Here is an 8,371-nt window from a genome sequence, read left to right on the forward strand (position 1 = left end):
GCCGACAGGCAATTCAGTTTCACCGAGTGGAACTGTTCAGGTCGCTCATTCAACCATAAGTTACTATATATATATAAATACCATTCTCTCTATTTTTGCTCATACAATGCACACAATAAAATGATATCATGAACAACATTTATTGATCGAAAAGTGGAAGGACTTGCGACAACTTTTGTGCATCCGTATATGAATATTGGTGCTACCGTTTCTACGCAGATGATGACGAATATCGGTTCTTGGAAAGGGTCGCTCTTCAGTTACTAAATTTAATCCATGTTTGTGAACGGTGCCTGAAGACTATTCCACTGAAAACAATCTAAATGGCAAGTCACTTCCTGTTCGCCAAGAGTGATTTCACTTGTTGCCCCATAAGTGTCAATTCCACGAAGTTTAGTCGAGATTCGCTAAAGATTCAGGTCTCATTCTAATCAGGTTACGAAAGAAAAGACATTCAACTATGGTGGGCTGCGAGATGTAGCTTTCTTAAAAATTGGAACTCTGATAAAGCATATAACTGGCGCCTACTGCCCCCAGAACCCCACCCCGCAATCTGATAGTGAAAGGACTCAAGAGATGCGGCCTACTGTACCCCACATACACACCTGCCCGCATGCAGCGCCTTGTACCCGTGCATAATTTTTGGAAAATGCATTCGTTCGCATACAAAGCAGGTTCTGACAGGAGATTCATCTGAATCAAGCTAAATCTTTAGTTGATGATGGTGCGCTTCAAAAGAGTGTGGATAGACAGTCCGCCCAACGTATCAAGTAGCATTAATTACAAGATGTCAAAATATGTTGTTGCTTAGACATAACAAACTACTTATAAGTTTGTTGAAAACACTTCCACCGTTCGACGAAAGTTTTTCTTTTCTCCACCGAGAGAAAAACCACCACCGCCAAACCACATCCTGTGAGTATGGTTCGTCCTGTCGGGTGCTCGCAGTACCGCAGCCCAACATGTGTATTCCCTTCATAATTGATCGAGCTTAGATGATGAAGTACTGTCAGCTATGTGTCCCTCTCTCTGCCTCAGTGGAAGTAACCTGAACGGAATCTCGCAGGAAAGGATAACCTATAGGCTGGTACACTGAAGGATTTGAGGGAATTGACACCTGAGTGGCTGGCCAGTAAGGTAACGGAAGAGACGCGGGGTTTTACTAATCTGTTCAGAAGAATGGGTGGGATAACATCTTGTAACACCATGACCGAACGACGAGTAGCGCTATACCATTCGAACTATGACAAGCTGAACTGTTTCCTCCTCAAATGCCTAAGAGGCCGATGGTTCGAATCGATCAATCCATCCACACGACACTGACGATTCCCAACAAGCTCCACAGTGCTTCTCGTCTTTTCCGCGTAGAACGGATTAAGCAAGATGACGAAATTTAGATTTAGTCTTGGAATTCGTTCAGGCCAAATGAAACAATTAAAAACTTTCAACTTCAGATATGTGTGGTCCGTACGCGATAAGTGCTTAATTTGACCCATTCTGCAACGAACATATCTGATATCATTCAAACTGTAATGGTTGCTCAACAAGACACTGTAAGTCACCGTTTGATTGAATGGTGTGAGGAATTAAGCTTCAAAGAGATTCAAAACGATTAAGCCTGCACTTTTCGACACACACGTGTCTGGTATCTGATGGTCAAAGTCTACGCTGGATGCAGCACCTGGATAAGTGAATAAAGCTTGTTTCCCGGTGAAGTTTTCTGGGTTTCTCTTACCACGCGCCACCAATGTAAGACTAAAACCAACCTGGAGTTCAAGTACATAATTCGACATTTTCATTTACAAAACAGAGAATACGAGCGACAGCTATTCAGCCCTTTGGATGAACAAAATTTTGTCTTGATTAAACAGCTACAGTTGTGGGCAAGAACTAGATAACTTCACCATGGTTTGCGATGTGATGAGTTCACGTGACAAAACCAGTACATGGGCACTGAACTGTTGGTATAAGAAGGTTCCTATGGGTTGGTACACATTCTCACTTATGCCCGGCCTTCAGGAGAAGTAGATAAAATCCTTGCCCCGGGGTGAGCTGTTTGAAGCAAATTACCATAGCAAGCGATACAACTGGAGGATGGGGGCGGTAAGCGAAAATGCGACGGTGACCAGACTATGATATAATCGATCAGTCTGCCTTAAGATGGCTTCGTCACTATCGAACTGAATTGGGAATTACATGGTATAACTTTGAAGACGTCCAATTAAAGCACAAACTGTGCAACCGATAGGAATGAATTTTGGAATTGTGAAACAGTGGGTCACGTCTAGCAGACTCATCAAGACAGTGTGGCGATACAAGTGGTGAAATTGCAAACTTTCGTTCGCTTTCATCGACCCCATACAAGACCTATCTGCAGTGCGAGACGTCACCATACCATCCTGATTCTTCACACAGAAGTTGTGGAACGTTACATCCCGCAGAGTATACGTGTGGTCCATCAGAAACATCCGCACCTATGATTTTGATTTAATGATATGAAGGATATGAAGGATATGCCATTGACTGTCAGTTGTCGAGTGTCTCAACTGCGTTCCAGGCTCTTGACTGACGGACCTTTGTTTACCAGATGGTGTATTTCAAGGCTTCTACTAGACGCAATGTGTTGGTTTTGCTCCATAGCTTTACACAGACGCCTCCGTGCTCTTCGTGCTAGACTCGGAGCTGTTGTGTTTATATTCTGACAGACACAACTCCGAATATAACGGTGGATTAAACTTGAAGGCCTCACCGACAGAAAACATTACGCATAAGTTTGCTGAAAACTCCTCGACAGCCCACGACCAATTTCGCCATTTTTAGGGCTCATCAGGTAGGCGCAATCACTGAGTTACCGTCGACCCAATGTGTATATAGATGTATTGCGGTATCCCGAATACCGTATGAACTGAAACATGAGTCGGCACATTCACTTGCTTAGAAACATCATAAAGTAGCGATTAAGCTTGGTTCCAGGTGAATCTATCTGCAAAACCTAATTGGTACGCAGACGGGTGTGTTTTGCTTATATGCCAAGTACTTGTATAAAGTGTGGGCTCAATGAACGCTTCAATAGCGGACATTCGAATTCAGAACCCCCCAGAGAAATAGATTTCAATTTTCACTAGGGTGCAGCATGCAGGAGACTTCTGACACCAGAAGAATGAAAAATAGAAGGTGAAGCAGATTCAGACACCGGGAAATCTTGATCACCATCTGCAGTATAGAAATAATTGAACATGTCGCTTTGTAGTACAGGTCAGAGTTGATTCCTACGCATAAGTTATCACCAAATTTGAGGAAGGTAGTACACCAAAAACCGTCAAAATTAAGGTGTGAATAGAGCAAAACTACTGGAATTGTCTGTTATGATGGGCGACAGTCTATTTCGAATTGTTTTGATGCACACCACTGTCCATCTGAATCAGCTGGTCTCGGAGCAATCGAATGACGATCGATCAGGCTTTTGATTTCCCAAGGACGCTTGTGATGGGAAGGGAATCGTGTCAAATCAAGCATTAAATAATCTACACAACTTGGTGAATTTTCGGCGGAGGTGAGCAATGTGGAATGGAAAAGGTGAGTAGTATCTTGACTGATAGGTGCAAATACGGCCGAGTCAACCTGCTTTCAACTGCTGGCTGAGCTGATTCCCCGCAAAATGTGAGTGCATTTGTCAAATTCAGTAAACTTTGGATTGCAGTATAAGACTGGGTAGATTGAAACTCGGGGATCGATTTATCTGATGAGATTAAAGGAGGGCGAAACAAGTCGTCGCCGGTCGAACCGTTTTCAGCAAACGCATGAATAGCTTCTTTCAATAAAATCCCAGTCCTTGATCACTGGTAGTGTACTAACGATTGGATATCTACGGCGTCCAAATTCAAGCTGTGTCCCTCTGCTTAATAACCCTTTAGATGCCGGTCACATTTAGTGTCTGAGCGGTTGCAAAGTTTCAGACCAAAGTGAAAAGATCTTCAATGTTAAAACTTTACTCCAGTAAACTAGAATATTCCAGCCGGTCATTTAGCCGTTTCATGATAAACCTAAACAGTTTTCACCCCATAGTCCATTAGAATAATCTCCATTTTCTCCTGCAAGATTCACGAATCTAAACGGATTAGACACACCATTAACTAGTGGACGTCAGCTATGTTGGAGGGGAAAGGTGAGTAGTATCTTGACCGGTAGGCGTGAATGCAGCTGAGTCAATCGATCAATAAACTTCTCTACACAGTATTTGTTTTTCAACCATTGAGGGACATAAGTCCCAACTAACTTCACCATATACAACATTCTCCAAGTGAATGCACCAAACAAAGGCCACCCATGGCTCGTTTCCTACGATATTGGAGATGTCACAAGATATGTTCATTTAAAAAATTTCCCCGAGTGTGCGAAAAAACGTCCGGCAACCCCCGTCAGATTTAACTCCTATTAAGGCACATTAAGTAGGTTCAATCGCCGAGTTTTCGTCAGTCTAATGTTCTACTTCAACCTAAATTGCACGAAATCCGACAAATACACTCATTTGGAAACCAGTTTGCCTGTAATGGAAGAGTGAATTGAACCCCGGCTGAATGAGCGCATTTGTTGAATTTCGTGAACATGAGGTTGATGGGAAATCAGAGAATACACCCACGTGATAACAGCCAGTGGTTGACGGTCGAAATATTTTCAACAACCGTGTGAGTGTAACGGTGATACTACTGATGGGGAGTCATGCGAGTACTATGTGTTGTTTTTGGAATTTCGCTTTGCGTAGCTTCCTCTCATTGAATCGCAGTCCTTGTTCACTAGTAACGTCATGGCGTAAGGCCTCCAAATTCAAGATGTGTTCATATGCTCAGTGTCACATTCAATACCTGTCTGATGCCATTGCAAACTTCTGTGCACCAACGAAAACGGTCGAGTTTTGTACGCAAAACAAAAAGAACAAATCTTCGTCTGTACTCTCCGCTGGAACATTCTAGCAAGTAAACTAACCATCCCATAGAGACTGGACGACCTTGCAGAATCATGTGTCACCACAACATTTCAAGTCATTTAGAAACCAGATGCGTTGCCCATACAACGGGGAGAAGGTTGACTAGGAAAATTGGAGGAACGAGTCAACATAGCCCAATCATCCTGGAATTTGACTCGCAACTGCAGAATGGGCGAGATCGCCCAACTGGTGATTTTTCTCTCGCCATTTTGCCGTTGACACTTGATTGGTTCTGCATTCCACACTGCACTGAAGGGTGGCTAACGTAACACTGACTTGTAGGCATCCGTAGACGTGGGTTCCTATTCACTTCATCAGGTTCTACTTTGTGCCTCGATTGGCTAGCTCCAAGTCCCAATCATAGACCGGCTGAGGACGCGAGGGTCGTACATGCACTTGTCAAACTCCAACAGAGATTGCACCAGCACTGTAAAACACGGATAAAAACACCGGGTCTTACCATAATCAACATAATCAACATAAGTTACTAAAGCCTACGGATTACGAATAATACTGAGAGAGTGCTAAACGGGTACTCTCCCGGCATGTTATATCTTCAGTTGTGTGCTGCCAAAAACAAGTTAAATCACGCAAACAATTCTGGTTTTGAAAGAGATTTGCTGGAACCCAGCTGAATCACTCGATTCCGATGTTTCCAGGTAACTGAATTAAATTCCGTTTATTGGTAACTCGGTCATGGAAATGAGCCCGAGTGGCGCTGCATTTTTGCCAAAACAGCTACCTACCTGAGTTTGAGTGAGTGTGGGTGGATATTTCTTTCAGTCAGCTGTGAAATGCTGATTGCGCACGGTTCCTCAACACCAGAATAATGCGCTCCTGGCTGACAGTTTTGCATAGAATTGCTTAACCAGTTTCATTAGCAGCGAATAACACGAAGAAGCCATGAATTAAGCAAAATCTGTCGTATCCTGAAGCACTCACGTGTCCTGGGTGGTCCCATTGACAGAAACTACAATGTGAAATATAATGGTAAACCTCAGAGCGTGGTGGGAAGCAGAGATGTTTAAAAAATACGCACGCACAATGGATCTGGTGGGTACAAACTTGTGAAAGTACCCTCAACTCCTCATTCATTACAACAATGAACAGATGAACATCATTTCACCTACCACGTGACCTGTCACATTTCGATAAAGATTGCGTTACTTCACCTAAACCACACTCGTTGATGACGAGATGTGTGGCGCTGCCCAATGAATTCATCGTTTCGGAATTGTTCTCTTCGCCCAGTACAAAGTCTAAAACCATGTTTGTTCCGTTAGAAAATTAGTTGAAAGCCTAGTTTCGACTAATATTCAGTGTGACAACACAAGCAACCCTATAAGATAGTAGCTTTTATCAAAAGTAATGCACTCCTTGATGGATTTCTTCAGATTTCCACCACTTTGTGTTTTTATTCAAGTAGAGACTACATACAAATAGATTCTAGATCGTTGGTTTGTCCGGTCGGCCGGGTGAATTCTGTGTGGAGTTTTCATCACCAGCCGAGGTGACATTATCGATGCGTTGCGAATGGAGGTGCTCCGTGTTTGGAATTGCGTGAGTGTGGCGCGCCGATGAATTCCTACGGGGTCTAGTCACCCAGGTCGACCTCAACCGACCATTAGTCGCTCGTGTGGGCATCCCGACTGGCTTGTGTTGAGACCGGTGGGTGATACTTGACCTCTCCAATCCTGCTACCGTGACCATTTATCATTTACCTCCACGTTGAGTCCCATTTCTCGGACGTTGGTGCATGGTTCGGATGACCGGGGATCACTCAACGTTATCACTGAGGTGATGGTCAATCGCAATCCAGATATTCCTCCTGATTAATTCTAAATTCCAGGTTTACTTGAATCAATCTCAAGTGGTTCTTTCTCGTCCGTCCGATTCAGGAATCCAGTCATCATCATCATCTTCTTCTTCGTTGTCGTGGGTGGCATGACATCAGTGTTCAACATTGATGCTTCGCTGCCGTAAAACCGTGATTTGATTGGAAGCCTTATTGTGAAGAAAAGAATAAAGGTGGACGGGGAAGGGACCTAGTGCTAGCTTGCTACAATCATTCCGAAGCGCCTACACCTCCAGACATTCATCCAGGCAATCTGGATTGAAACTGACAACGAGAACGCCACTGGTATCGATGAGCAGCAATATCTTACATCGTCTCTAACCAAGTGCAGTAGGAATCATACGTCCACATCTTGGAGGGAAAGCAGCACCGACAGCACCGAAGCTTTCCGTAATCTCTTTCATAACTTTTGTCAGGTTAAGGGTTGGTTAACTCCGCCTCCGCCATTCGGAATTGGGCATTAAAAATCAGCACTTTCTTTGGCAAACAACTGTTTGGCATGCGCAATACATGACCCATCCAAAACAGTTTTTGGTTCTGGACACATTCTTCGATGGAAGTCCCCATTGCAAAACCGAATACTTGCTCTCTAGCTGCTTCGCCGTAGATTCCCCGTCACCAATCCACATGCGCTATGATTCTGAAGCAGCGATTGTCGAACACTTAAAGATGTCTCATTCCCACTGCTCGAACAGGACAAGTCTCTCGCTGTAGCCATATACACACGTCCATCAAGATTCAGGAACACACCACTCTGATGCCATGGGTGTCTCAAATTAACAACCGCGACCCGAGACTTGCAGATTCGTGCATTGACCTCATCTGTCACTCTACGGTCAAAACTAATACAACTACCAAGATACGTAAAACGATCCACAACTTCCAGCAAAACCGAATACTTGCTCCCTAGCTGCTTCGCCGTAGATTCCCCGTCACCAATCCACATGCGCTATGATTCTGAAGCAGCGATTGTCGAACACTTAAAGATGTCTCATTCCCACTGCTCGAACAGGACAAGTCTCTCGCTGTAGCCATATACACACGTCCATCAAGATTCAGGAACACACCACTCTGATGCCATGGGTGTCTCAAATTAACAACCGCGACCCGAGACTTGCAGATTCGTGCATTGACCTCATCTGTCACTCTACGGTCAAAACTAATACAACTACCAAGATACGTAAAACGATCCACAACTTCCAGTGCCTCTCCCTGGGTTATAAGCGGTGAGCTTATTGACTGCATGTCCAGGAACAAGATCTAACATTTTGTGAGTGCATGTGCATACCGAAGGACGGAATGACTTTGTTCAGTTCATCCAAAATCATCCGGACCCTCGCGAAATAAGAAAAGAATGGAGAAAGTGGGCATTCCTGACGGACGCCGTTTTGTGTACCGAAGCTTTTGCAGAGCTCTCGGGATACTCTCACACCCCATGAAGTCCGATAATACAAACAACCTATGGTTTACAAACTTCCGGGGCATTCCTCGATGGGCAAGCGTATCAGGGATTAAAGTTCCGGTCGATCAAG

This window comes from Opisthorchis viverrini, assembly GCF_000715545.1.
Source record: "Opisthorchis viverrini unplaced genomic scaffold opera_v5_273, whole genome shotgun sequence".
NCBI lineage: Eukaryota > Metazoa > Platyhelminthes > Trematoda > Opisthorchiida > Opisthorchiidae > Opisthorchis > Opisthorchis viverrini.